General features: G+C 39.4%; 1 protein-coding gene and 1 long non-coding RNA gene across 6 annotated transcripts in view; one reads left to right on the plus strand and one right to left on the minus strand.

Moving 5' to 3' along the window:
- Positions 1-6,534: 6,534 nt before the first annotated feature.
- On the minus strand, positions 6,535-8,738 carry LOC141373900 (uncharacterized). Its single transcript, XR_012380313.1, has 3 exons — positions 8,444-8,738; positions 7,813-7,948; positions 6,535-7,263 (listed from the first exon to the last, which is right to left on the minus strand). It is a non-coding gene; the product is annotated as an uncharacterized lncRNA (long non-coding RNA).
- A 1,723-nt stretch (positions 8,739-10,461) lies between these two features.
- Positions 10,462-14,747, plus strand: part of ASB15 (ankyrin repeat and SOCS box containing 15) — a 31,419-nt gene continuing 27,133 nt past the window's right edge. For all 5 annotated transcript variants that reach the window (XM_073899141.1, XM_073899140.1, XM_073899142.1 and 2 more), the window contains exon 1: positions 10,462-10,848. The gene's annotated coding sequence lies outside the window, so the exon portion shown is untranslated. The remainder of the gene's footprint in view (positions 10,849-14,747) is intronic.

Consider the following 14,747-nt stretch of genomic DNA (forward strand, 5'->3'; position numbering starts at 1 on the left):
TGCTTTTGTTTAGGTCCCCAGGCCTTTAATTTAATGCTCATTTACTGCCTGCTTTGTGCAAATCCTACAGGTTACATCCTGTGTCTTCAGAGGTTACAGATAAAAACCCAATGTACGAAATGCACATAGATAATTTCAGTATAAGGTAAACAAAAAATATATAATCGGAAAATAAAGAAGAAAAGAAGATGGACTGAGAAAACGTCATAGAAGTGGAGAAGGAAGAGTGAAGGTGGGTCTGAAAGGAGCAGGACTTCTCTACGCAGAGTTGGGGAGTGACGACAAAGGGCACCGGAGATGGGTGACAGTGTAAGGCACAGGGGAAGAATGTGCATAGCCCGTGCAGAGAGCATACAAGTTAGGCTAAAGTAGCAGGGGAGTCTTGAGGTGCATGGCAACCTGGGTTCTCCAATGCAATGCTTGGTATGTTTTTGATTTAGCTACTTGTTGAGTTGCTTGAATCATTGAGCCAAGCAGCCATTCGATCAAACTTGCCAGGCAAAGGGACAGCTCTGAGCTGGCCTCTGCTTTGGGTCACTTGAGCAGGAGCTCCTCCGTAGTGAGAAGACACTGCACTACATCTCTCGCTCCAGCATGGGGATGGAGACAGTGGTCTGACATGTATGCACCTGTACACACACACACACACACACACACACACTCACACTCACACTCACACTTCCAGGAAGTCTCTTAGCATATGGTCAGGTCCGTCTGGGTTACAATCCTAGCTCTGCCCCTCACTAGTTATGCGAACTTGGGCAATTTACTTAACCCTTCCTAAGGCTTACTTCCTCCTTGAGAAAGGACTATGATAATATAAGAGCTACTTTGCAGGAGTGTTGTGAGGATTAAATGCACATATGGGTCTGCATTATATGGAACCTTTGTGCAATTTAGAAAATTTTGACCCTCTCTCCAGGCAGGCACAACTGTTCGCCAGAGCACTCATATCAATGAGTGGAGATGAAGATGATTTCATTGCCTTGGTGCCTTCACCCAAGGCATCCCTGTGCAGGGTGCAGCCTGCACAACAGTACACAGAAACTATGGGGAAAGGACTTAGCCTAATACTTCATTACAACAAGACCACAATAAATATTGGCCATCATTCTAACTATTAGGTGGCAAACCATTGCAAAATGCAGAGTTGAGGCTCAGTCGGAGACTATCTGGGTAAGCCGGTGATGAAAAGAGACCGCTGTATTCACAATGCACCCCTAAGTCTTAGAAAAGTGTTCAAAATACAGAATTGGAAAGCATACCAATGGGCGTCCACTCCTGTGTGACTCTCCTCCCACTAGATGGTGCTGTCCTTCAATGCAGGCGCAGCTTCAGCTTGTTTTGGTGGAACTGATCTCCGCTTAGAAATGGCCTTTATTTACCAATAACGTGGTCGATAGCCAGGTGGTATCTGTCTCCCACAGGGTGCCTTCAGCTCTTTGTGGAGGAGGAGGTGTTCCTTCTCTCTCTGCGCATCTGTGTTCCACAATATACTTAAGCACTGCTCCAAGGAAATGACTCTCACTAGGTGGTCTACAGGGGGGCTGTGAGCCGCCATAAAGATTAACTTCCTGACTCTTGGAAGTCAAAACCAGAATATCATCAATAATTAACTGACCACATAATAGCCTCACTTTAGCTTTTGACCACCTTCGGCATTGTTTTCGTAAGAGGGGAGGCAGGACAAGATCATTCAACTGTGTGGTTATAAAAAGCTCTTCTTCAGACACCTAGGCTCCAAGTCGGGGGAGGAGGATCCTGCCCAACTTAAGTCCTAAGGTTGTATTTTCATTATTTCTGTCTTTGTCTTTTTTAATGCATCTCATTCTAAGGAATTTGTGAGCTTCACTGCCCAAAAGATAGGTTTCCAAGAAGTCCCTTACTTGAGCTTTAGTTGTGTGCATATCACATTATAAGGATAACCTGCTCCTTAATAAATTATTCAACAAATTATTTTGTAAAACGAAAGTTTTCTTTTGTTATTGTTGAAGTGCAGTTGGGAATTTACCACATATGTTTACATAGTTTTTCCCTTTTTGTCACTCCTAAGTCTGACAGATTTTGAGGAAAAAAATATGAGACTTCGAGGGTATTTTCCAAAAGATTTCTGCAAACCATTTAAAAACAATATAAATGAACTTTTTAGGTAAAGCAAATGGATTGGTTAACAAACTGAAAAGAGCCTTTTGTCTGCTCCAGTCATGCATTCTGGGCAACGCGGGGCCAGACATGCTGCTCTCGTTCCACACCCATCTATGAACAGAACACGTCCTGTTAAATTCGGAACAGAATCTACATCTCAATTTTAATGGTAAAATGCCCGCAAAACTAGAAGAGGGAGGAGAAATCATCAAATCAGATCATGACATTTTCCTACCTAAGAAGTCCTGTGGCTCCTTCTTGCCTCCTGTAGTGGTTCTCAGACTCCGACACATTTGGACAACTCATTCCACAGCATTTGAAGGTTATGGCTTTTTGGAAGGGAAGGATGTGTGAGCATGGAAGGTGGGGTTATATTGGAATGCCCCAAGGGAGTGCATGTTCAATGTTCAGAATATACACACAGCCTTTGAGACTCTGGTGAACAATACCACACACCCCAGTTAATGCCCAGGAGTAAGTCCTTTGTCAATTCCACTGCCGTGGAGGAAGAAATAAATTAAAACCATAACTTACCTAGTTCAGGATATAATGTTCTCCATATGCCGACTCCTGCCAAAAACGCCAGATCATTTACTACAGGCTCCTCAGTGCATTCTGTGACCTTCCTCCCACATATGCCATTTTCCTTCAGTTATGTGTGTTTTCTCTGCCTGGGATGCCTGTCCTTTTTTCAGATTATTAAAAAAAAAAAAAATCCTTCTCATCCTTCTCAGCTCAAGCCCTTATCTTCTCTGTGACACATTCTTTGTCCCCTCCTGGAAACTAAATATCACCCTCTTTTGGCCATCTCTCTAGGAAGAACTGCCTTGGAGATTACCATTGTACCTGGCACATAGCTAATAAATCCATGCCTAGTAAATAAATGAATGCGGTACTATTCAAGGGGAAGCACATCGCATTTAGGTTGCTCAGCTCAATGGTAATGTAGGATGTAAATGCTATTTAAGGGCTAACCTGTTAGCCTGTTTTTCTTAAAAAGATTATTTATTTATTTATTTATTTATTTATTTATTTATTTGAGAGAGAGAAAGGGGGGAGGGCCAGAGGGAGAGGGAGTATCTTAAGCAGACTCAGAGCTGATCGCAGAGCCTGACCTCACAACCCTGAGATCATGACCTGAGCCAAAACCAGGAGTTGGACACTTAACCGACTGAGCCATCCAGGCACCCCCCCAAATAGCCTGTTTTAAAATCTAAGTCAGATGGAAGGTGAAAGAATGGCCAACATCACACACAGAAGTATTTTAGCAGAATCTGAAACTTTGAAAGTAAAGACTGTTCAAGCCATAGAACATAAAATGTAGAAAGCATTATAGATTCTTAAAATTGAAAGGGAAACAGCTCATCTAATTCCAGGCCTCATTTTAATATTCTTGCTGAGAAAGGGAAGATCCAGAGCAGTAAGAGATGGACCCATTTCCAAATGTCCCAGCCATTTCTGATCTCAGGTCATGGGAGAAGCTATCGTGGGGAAGGAGCTCGGAGGAGAAGCTAGAAGTGAGGGCCATGAAGTGCAGCAAAACTCCAAACAGTTCCAAAAGCCCTCAGGTGTGGTGCTTATCGCTCTGGTCCTGCCCTGCACCTCACCCACTTGCTCATCCTGCATTGGGGGATTTTCTAAGGAATTAGAATTGTAAATTCTACTTAAATGTCTATTATATGACATTGCCTCATTCTAAAGCAGTTGCTAGTATAAACTTTAAAAGAACTGATTTTTACAAATCCATGTCCCTTATTCATCACATAAGGCTAACAAAATGAGCAGAGAGAGATTTTTCAGAGAGAAAAGGTGTAAGAAAAGGAAGCAACATTCCCCAATTGAAGGAGCTACATACGGGTCCAATAACACCCCAAACATAAGAACGCTGTCTCCCTTCCCCATACCGAGAAGAGGGGCAGAGTGGGAGAGAGATGGGAAATCACGAAAGCAAGCCTGGACGGTTACTGAGATGATTTTGGAATAGAAAACAAACCTAAAGTTTGCTGAGTCCAATGGTCAGTTCTTAGTCCTCATCTTACTTGAGCTAGCAGCAGAATTTGATACAGTTGGTCACTCCCTCATGCTGCAAATATTTTTCTTCCCTTGGCTTACATTCTATCTTGAAGCTTCGGTTAACCCTAGGCCTCATCCCTTGAATGTATTTATTTTTACATCTACGGGTATTCATTTGGTGAGCTCATCTAGCCTCATGGCTTTTTTTTTTTTTTTTAGATTTTATTTATTTATTTGACAGAGAGAGAGACACAGCGAAAGAGGGAACACAAGCAGGGAGAGTGGGAGAGGGAGAAGCAGGCTTCCCGCGGAGCAGGGAGCCTGATGCGGGGCTCGATCCCAGGACCTAGGAATCACGACCTGGAGGCAGATGCTTAACAACTGAGCCACTCAGGCTCCCCTAGCCTCATGGCTTTAAATATCACTAATTTATTTCTGCAGCTCAGCCTTCCCCCCACCTCCCTAAATATGGACTCACATTCACCAGCCTATTGAACTTTTCCTCTTGGACTTTAATAGGTATTTCAAGCTTTACATGACCCAAACTGAGCTCCTATTCCACCTCTTTTAAACCTGCTCCTTCTGGAACATTTTCCATCTTAGTTAATGGTAACTCTATACTTCCAGCTGCTTGGGCTCCATCCTGGTCTCCTCTCTCACAAACCCAATGTTCAGTTCAAGCCAATACTCCAACAGATAAAAATCCCTGTATGTCAGAGGGTAATATGTTTTATTCATTCCTGTATCCTGAACAGTATGTCTGGCACATAGCACTGCTCTGAAAAGACTTATTGAATAAGGGAATGTATGATTTTGAGACTAAGAATGAGTACATATTTTATTTATTGATTTAAGATTTTATTTATTTATTTGACAGAGAGAGACAGCGAGAGAGGGAACACAAGCAGGGGGAGTGGGAGAGGGAGAAGCAGACTCCCCACTGAGCAGGGAGCCCAATGTGGGACTCGATTCCAGGACCCTGGGATCATGACCTGAGCTGAAGGCAGCCGCTTAACCGACTGAGCCACCAAGGCGCCCCATAACAAAAATATTTTTAAAAGAAAAATGATGAGGGATGACTTGCCCTCCCAAATAACACACCATTCTATTTAGCTGTAATAATCTAAATAGTGTGATCCTAGTGAAGGAACAGATGGATATAGGAATGTGCTAGCATTTCCTTGTGTTTTTCAGTTGCAGGATATAATTATCTGAATACAGAACTCAAATAATCTTGTAGTTGAATTGGGTACCAATTCCCCCTCTCAGAGATTCATTTTTTCTGGTTAAATTTTCTGAAAAATAAAGTGCTTAACCTTGTTCAGTGGTTAAAGAAACGCACAACTTGTTTGAAACAGGAAACGCCTCCTTAATCCCTAAATCCCAGTTTAGTAAGCACTAGAATTAAGTCCCCAAACTGATCCATTACTTGTGGGGATTCCTATGTGACATATTTGTTACCAACGATTGTCATGCTTATTTTCTTCATAAAGTTTACTACAATTTATTTTCTTGTTTAATATTTACTTCACCAACGTAAAAGTAAATACTTCAGGAATAGGGACCTGGTAGGTCACTGGGGGTCTAGGGCAGTACCTGGCATAGTACATGCTCAACAAATATTTGCCAAATATAGCATGGGTGAGAATTCTGCTTCTCTGGGTCCTACCATTCTTGACTTTGTAAGATGCTCCATAGCCCGTGAATCGGTTCACTGTTCTATCCCACCCAAAGTCCCCTTGAAAGTATTTGCTTACACTGAGACTGAATGGTTCAGATCTTCAGGATTGGGAAATTACCTAAACATTCCAAGCCACATAAAAACACTTTAACAAACCTCAAAACTTGGGGCGTCATGATCCCAGGGTCCTGGGGTGGAGCCCTGCCTTGGGCTCCCTGCTCAGCAGGGAGTCTGCTTCCCCCTCTCCTTCTGCCCCTGCTCCCCCAACTAGTGTTCTCTCTCACTCACTCTGCTCTCTCTCTCATATAAATAAATAAATCTTTAAGAAAAAAAACCCTCAAAACTCAACTTGATTTTAATATTTTTGATATTATAGGACCTGTGAAGGAAATGCAAATTGCCCTATTTGTATGATAATTGCATATTAGGTCCTCAAATCAAGTCACAACTAAGCCAAATATTTAGTAGAAATACCATTTGGGAAAATCCAGAGTATTCTGTCCCATTACTTATACTGTTTTACTAGAGATACATCTAAGTCTAGCAGAAATAATCACGTTTTTCTAGTTTCCTCAAAGAATCACTAAGCTTACCTTTTATATTGAAATCATTTGAACATACACAAAACAGTGGGTCAAAGTTGAAGTATAAAAAATAAAGATCTGAAAGCAAGAGCAGCAAGAAGAGGGTCTTTTAATAGTAGAAAGGATGGATTTACATTGAGATTGTTGGGTTTTAACATGGTAAGTTTTCTTTACCAACTTCAGATAACTTTTCTATAACAATTAATATTAAAATGTTCTTGTTCATAAACAAATATTAGTTGATGGAATTTCATGCATTAGTAGCTTCAAAAACATTGAAACATAACAGGTGCACATGAAAAACATCCTTCTTTTCAGAAAATACAGTATACAATACTGAATTTTCAGTAATTCAAATTTTACTTTGGCTACCAATATAAAGTTCTATTATATAGTCTTGATTATGATTATGTTTATGTTAAATAAGATACTAAGAGTAGTGAAAGTCTCCTTGTCTTAGCACAATATCAATTTGGGATAGATAAGAGATCAATATACAAAAGACAAGAAGAAAAATAAATACTCTCAGAGTACTTTGATGGTCTATTAATGTAAAGCCATTTTCTCTTTTTCTAAAACTCAAACATGTGTATGTCTTTGTTCTCCAAATTCCCGGCCTTCTTTCAATCCAGGGTTCTTTCTCTTTGATGTTCCTGAAATGTCTTCCATGGTAGTGAAAATTAATTATATCAACCTGCTTTCCTGAAAAGAAAGAACCTGCCTCTGGGTCGTGATCCCAGGATCCTGGGATTGAGCCCCGAGTCGGGCTCCCTGCTCCCCGGGAAGCCTGCTTCTCCCTCTCCCACTCCTTCTGCTTGTGTTCCCTCTTTCGCTGTGTCTCTCTCTGTCAAATAAATAAATAAAATCTAAAAAAAAAAAAAAGCCATGAAGCTAGATGAGCTTGAAATTTACTATGACTCAGTTTTAATTGAATTCAACTTTAGTTAAAATAAATAAGAAATAAGTGCTGGGGCGCCTGGGTGGCACAGTTGGTTGAGCTTCTGACTCTTGGTTTTGGCTCAGGTTGCGATCTCAGGATCATGAGATCAAGCCCCATGTTGGGCTCCACACTCAGCATGGAGTCTGCTCTGCCTCTGTCTCTCCTCCCCGCTCTCTTGTGCTCTCTCTCTCTCTCTCTCAAATAAATGAATGAATCTTAAAAAAAAAAAGGAAAGAAAAAACTGCTAACCCAGATGAACAAGTCACAGTGTTTAGAAAGCATTTAGCATATATTTCATGTGTGCTTCCAACGTGGTGAGCACTTTAGCAGACACCGGGGATAAAGTGCACATAACTAAGTGCCAGGACAGAACTCTTCCCCTTTTTGCTCACCATTGGCTTAGCGGGCTATCTACAGTGGTGCCTTACTAAAAACCGCTTTCTTGTCACTTGCCTTTGTGCTGCTGTATGGAAACTGGATGGCAGGAGCGATGCCAAGGATGCAGCTTCCTCAGAGGCCTGTGACATCAGCGCCCTGGTGGAGTGTGGTGCTGATCCATTTGACTCACAGTTTTGGTTTTTAAGTCTGAGAAACAAAACAAAACAGTAGAAAGCACAGCGAAAGCAAACAACCACTTACCAAAGTCCTTGGATGAACACCAGAAATAAAGTATTTCTTTTCTGTCTCACATTTTTCTGCTGTTTTATATACAATTGAAATAAAATGGGTATTTTTTAAATCACAACCCTGCACAACCAAAATAATGAACAAGTGCAAGAAAGGGAGGAAGGGGGAGGAGAAAATTGGAAATACTGTATTTCAAAGTAAAAATGAAACCAAGTGACACGTACATAGATGTTGCTTACTAAACTGCAAAATAATGGGACAAAACAAAGCAGGATTCTCCAAGGAGTTTGGACCACACCATTTTGCCCAGTAGGCAAAGATAAAATTGCAGTCTGATAAGGCTTTTATAAAGAAAGGGCCGGATCAGAAAGGAATCTGATAAATGGTTTTGTCGGGGTGGGGGTGGATGTGATTGTTTGGCTAATCTTAGCAAGATCTATATTTTTAACTCACGGGCAAAGGCCTGCAAGCCCCATGTTTTCAGGAACACGTAGTACCTATGAGCAAGTAAGGCGTGAGTAGCAGCAGGTGCCTTAAACATGAAGGCCAGGAAGCCACATGCCTTCTGGAAGTTAATGTACAATGCTACCCAAATCCTTCGTTCCCCAAATAAGATAGGTGCTTCCAGGGACAGTCCTTCTAACACTGTGCTTCAGCCCTTTCAACCTAAGACTCGTCATTTTAGTTGCTATAATTATCATTGTGGAACAGGACATGGATTTCTTGCCATAAAAGGATACAAGGACATGTATTTGGATGTCAGTATCATTATATGTGCTTTCCTGAGAACAGCAGTTGTATGCAAAATTCACTGCTTGATCATACTCTTTGCTTGAAACACTCTTTCCAGGCAAACCCGAAGTCCACTGTTCAAAAATCTGATTCACTTTGTTTCCATTTTGAGAAGATCAGCAGGAAAAGCCAACTTCCAAAACAGGCAAATATGGAAATGATTATAAGCGTATGAACAGATCATTCTTTTAAATATTTGAATTACTCAAAACATGCTTTATTGTGTGTGTAGAGAAGATTAACTGTTCGAGGAATAGACCTCTTAAAAATGGTGGGTGTCATGGTCATTATATTATTATTTTCATTATTATGGTTATTATTATTACTCATTTCAGATGAAAAAAATTGAGTCTCAAAAAATTTAAACAGCAAATCTAAGGTGACAGAGACAAGAAGTGGTAAGGCAAGACTTGTTCATGGGCCTACAACATCAGGAACATATTTTCATTTATTTGGTACCCGGTCTCTTTTTTGTCCTTTGTTATTTTAAGCTTTATTTTAAATATTGTGTGATCTAAGGAGATCTATAATAACTATTATATAAATGGATAAAACAGCCATAAATTGATTGGTATAAGAGCAGAAATGTCCCTGAAATATGCCAAACCACATTTTTAAATGTTGGGTATAGATTTTATCCATAAATTGCATTGTACTCTAAGCCTTCATATGAATTTTTAATATTGTTAGTTTAAAAACGTATTGTATAAAAATTAAAGGGTTTCACAATGCCATTTTTATAAGAATTTTTATTGAAAAATTCCAAATTATATTAATAGTTATAAAACATGCACAATGTTCTAACCCTCAACCTTGACCATTTCAAGATACAGTTAATAGTGGTATAAATACATAATATTTCTCAAGGTCTGCTCTGAGAATGACTGAAATACAGCCTCTTCTGTCACAAACAAGAGCTAGGACCTCTGATTTCATATTTATGGCATTCCAAGTTTGAAAGTAAAACTGGTAAATTCACTACAGTTGATATGTTTATTCATTGACACCAAGTCCAAAAAATGGGTCAGACAGATAGAAGAAAAACAAAAGCATATAGTGCTCCCCGAAGGCTAGAAGTAGTCAGTTCAGGAGAAAGGGAGGGACCAAAGGCAGAAATCTAACAGAGGGTCTGAAACGTAATACACACAGTGTCTTTAGACACTAGGAGGGCATTGACGCCCTTTAGAAGAGTTGTTTTAGTGAAGTGCTGGGGACAGAAGCCAGATGGCTTTGTGAATGCTGACGGTGGCCGAAGCTAATCCAAGGAGAGCCATGTCAAAACAAATTTAAGGCAGATTATTTTCATTAGAAAATCAGTAAGACACTCAACTGTATTGGGTTTTTTTAAAACAGGAAATAACCCTCCCCAATTAAAATCTTGATTTTTCTGCTGCTGTACATCAGCTGCTCACTTTTTTTCAGACTATATGTTTTATAACTTGACCTAAAAATCCTTGATTAGATTAGATGTCACTGAATGTCATATCCCCATCGGTGTATCAGACTGGCAGGTATGCAACGCAAATCAAACGAAAGGCAGTAAATTCATACACCAAGAAGACTGTATTTAATGAGATTTGATGTGAGTCTAAAAGATGAAGAACGAGAAAATGTGTGTGTTAAAAATTGATTACAAGTGGATTTGGAGCTGTAGACACACAGACTCACAGACTCACAGTTTTGTCTTTCAAACAACTAATTTTAAGATACGTAAAAATTCTACTGAAGTGGTTTTGCTTGGTTCCCTCAGCAGGACCCCTCACTGCAGCTGGGTTGGCAGATCATTTGTTTTCATGAGCGCTCTTTGAACCAATCAGGACACAGATAATCTTATTATACTTCTGTGGGCTTATGTTTCTTTTGATGAGAGTCTAGAGAAGTCATGGGTAATACTTTATTGTGTGCCAGGAACTGCTTGTTTCAGTTGTTCAAGGTCAGATCTTAATTTAACCACCAACTGGGTACTTAATTTTAGATACACAGAGGAACACATTGGCTCCAAGCACTTCCTCTGGTTTAGGAAGGCAAGGCCCTGGATAAGAATGACAAGACAATCATTCCAAAAGGTGAGATTATGAAATATTTGATCTGTACCTCACCAACTCGCTTATTAAGTAGTTTAGTGTTGGGAATATTTTAAAAGGATGGAAATACATGTAGTGGTAGCTTCTCATTACTTTTTTTCTAATTGGTCACCCGTGGGTTTGCCTTCTAGGGCCTTTTTAATCACAGAATAAAGGCAGGGTTATTTTTGTTTGTTCAGAGAATATTAACTCCATGGCAGAGTTATGAAGCATAACAGTATCATGAGAAAAACAGATCAAGAATGAATATGCTTAGAAAAAGTGTCAATATATACACTACGGAGTCTCAGAAGGGTCTTAGCTAGCCCTTGTTTCTGAGAAAAATATTAAATGATTTTTGTGACTAATTAAAATAAATTTCTATCAAGGCTTTTTCATCACGTACAGCAAAAGATGGATGCTTTATGTTCAGATCAAAAAATTCCTTTCAGTTCTTTTAAGTCAGATGAAAAAAAGGAACTCAGTAGAATTGGAAATTTACTTCTGCAAAATAAATCATAGAATCTTGAGATTGGAAAGCCCTTAGAATTTACCTGAGCCCATCATCCATCTGGTTTGTAAATGAAAACATAACATCTAAAGAACCTTCTAAAAATGAAATGATTTCTGTGAAATAGCAGTGATGTGGATGAGGAAGTCCTAACTCAGCATTGTGCTGAGAATATTATATTATCATCATAAAGTATTGTAATTTTACACTTCTGTTGTTTCTGTGGGAAGTGCTTGTTTTCAGATAAAAATTTACCTAAAATATGTATATTTCCACTAGAATTGTTTGATAGATTTGATGATTGTTTGCTTACTTTTAGAAAACTTACAAATATTTGGCTTACAAAATGAGACCTTCTTTTCATTAATCCTACTACAGTAGATGAATCATCAGTATAGTAGAGTGGGTAAGCCTGTGTGGTCTCTAATGCCACACAACTGGGTTTCTATCCACATCTCTACCACTCACGAGATGTGCAAGCGTGGGCAAATCACCTCACAACTCTGTGCCTCAGTTTCCTTATCTGCAAAATAGGGGAAAGTGCGTTATCAAAATTAAATGTCATAATTGACTAAGGTACTTAGCATAATGCATGTCACAGGTAAGTACTCAATAGTTGTTATTTATAACAGTTATTAAATTCAATAAAACAAATTTTTATTGAGGATGTGCTGTGCTTAACTTTCTGCCAAACTTTGCAAAGGAGGGGAGCAACAGGTATTGTTTCTAGGGAAAAGTCTAGAATGCATTTTTAAAGGCAGCAAACTCCCTGAGGGCATGGATCCTATTGTCTTGTGTCTAGCACTAAGCCTGGAACATAGCAGACACTGAACACATATTTTTTAATAAATGAATAGGATGGTTTGAAAACCCTTAGGAAAAAAAAATAATAATCACCGAGAACTGGTGGGTCAATATTCCTCCTTTATCTTTTTAATTTAGTAGAGAGGGGAAATGTAATAGACATTATGCACCTGTATTTCAACAAAGTACTTCACAGTATTTCTTGATGATGGTTATCCAAAAGGAGATATTAATACTAGATGGTGGGGTATTTGGGAGGATTTGTAACTGGATAAACAGCTTTTCCTGAAAGGTGCTAAATAATAGGTCAATGTCAACCTGAAGGCCTCTCTGTCCTGTGCCAATTTCTGTTCAACATTTATCATTATTAATGGAGCAGATGGACATACAGAAGACATGCAAATAGATCTGCAAATAGAACAATACTTGGAGGGACAGAAAATTCATTAGATCTTAGCAGACTGGAATCTTAAAAAAAAAAAAAAAGGAAAAGGAAGGAAGAAATGTAATAGGGTTAAATAAAGAGTCCTGCACAGAAATGCATAGCAATGTGAGAAAAAATATGAGATGTAGAATTTGGGCCAGTAGGGGTCCAAATCAAGTGTGTAACATGATAGCCCCCAAATTCATCTAAGCTTAGGCTAAATTAACAGATCTATAGTGTCTAGGAAAAGGGAGGTGGTCACGCCTGCTTAATGTTGTGTTGGTCTGACTGTTGTGTTGTGCTCCCATCAGAGCCCATGGTCCAGAGCCACTTTTAGAAAGAAATGGATAAATGAGTGTGTTTACAGGAAAGTGATCAAGATGGCGGAGGGAGGTGAACCCATGGCACAGGAAGAAAAGTTGTCTTGCCTCGGGAGGAGAAGGCTCACTGGAGACTTAACAGCCTTCCTGGGGAATGATTAAAGGGCTCTCATGTAGCAAAGGAACAACATTTATCAGTGTGACTCTGAGGAACAGAACTAGGATCATAGAATACTGATTTGAGGAGATGGATTCAACTTCACTAGTTTTCCTAATTGCTAACGCTGGCCGAAGATGAAGGGCTCTGTGGGGATATAAGCTTCCTCTCACTTTGGTGGTGAGGGCTGAGGCTGGACAATTACTCGTTGGGCATGTTGTAAATGGAATTTACAGGTGGGGCTACCTAATGGTCAACTCTGAAATCTGGTGATTCTAGAGAAAAGGATGGAGATGGAAATAATGAGTATGTCAGAGTGCCTGTTCAAGGGTGAGGAATAGAGCTAACACTGCCTAACAACCCTTAGAATTCTAGTTCCTCATTCCAGAGGAGTTCAACTACAGGAAAATAACAGGTAATGTTTGCTGACGACTCACATCAAACAGTTAATGAGGCAGCTAATCCAGAGGACAAGATTTGAACCAAGTTTCAACTGCTACACCCAACTATCTGCCCCAGAAAGAAATCAATGGCCTGTATGTGATTTCAAAATAAAATATGAAGAAACGCAATGGCTCATTATTGCTTGAGTTTCGAATGGGTAAAGATTTGACCTGAGCCTCAGGCAGGAGCTTCTGCCATCTCAAATGAACACGTCCATATAGTAGTATATACATATACCATACGTATATATGGTATAGACATACACTATAGTAGTGTGTTCATACACATATACAGTACATAAACGATGCTTTTATTAAAGTCTAGAGGCATTTCATTTTTATTATTGTAGCTAACTGATGTAGTCAAAACATTGTTTACTTACCCTAGCACTCAGTTGTCTAAACCAAATGTAGCTATTTCGTCTGCAACTGGCCTCATCTTCCTCAGAAGCTGCCACTCACTAATTAGCGGAAAATGAACTTTTGGTCTCATGCAGACAGAACAACTTCGGTAACAAAGCCTTTACTTGGATGATTCAGATAAATGGATCAGTCTTTCAGATTTCTGTTCTTCCCCAAGCCAAGAAACTCTCTCCACCAGATTTTACCTGCTTTACTATAAATTTGTGCAAAATTCTCTCTTATCAAAGTCACCATGGTCCCTGACCTGTTTCACCACCTGTAAGGTTCAGCCTGTGGGCCAGATGCCAGGCCAGTTTTCTGGAAGGCTTTGTAGCCTTTTGTTCCATAAAGTCAATTTTAGTTTCTTCCAAGCGGCCAGTCAGATCTGATGAAATGAACATCATTCTCATACATGGCACTTTATCTGTGGCAATAAATATTCTTCAAGGATACGAATTTTAGTAACTGTAGAGTTTTCCATTGCTTAGATATACTATAATGTCTTATACAAATTTCCTCTTGTTGAACATTTGATTGTTTCTAATGTCTTGGCAGTTAAATATGGCTGAGGTGTACATTTTCACATACAATTTTTTGTCCACATCTCTGATTATTTCTATAAGATAGATTCCTAGATTTAGAATTATAAACAAAGGGTAGGGCTTTTAAAAAATCATATTATCATTTGAGCTTATGGTAAGGGCATTATCTATTAATAAGTTGCCTTTTCATAGGCCATCTTGCTGTTTTTTTTCTATTCTATATTCCTCTAGAAATCCACCTATTTGTGAATCTAGAGCTCCTTCCTGTTCTGTGTATCCTTTTCACAAACTAGCACACA

This window comes from Callorhinus ursinus, unplaced genomic scaffold, assembly GCF_003265705.2.
Source record: "Callorhinus ursinus isolate GAN/ISIS: 27379988/994484 unplaced genomic scaffold, GSC_fseal_2.0 scaffold12, whole genome shotgun sequence".
Lineage (NCBI taxonomy): Eukaryota > Metazoa > Chordata > Mammalia > Carnivora > Otariidae > Callorhinus > Callorhinus ursinus.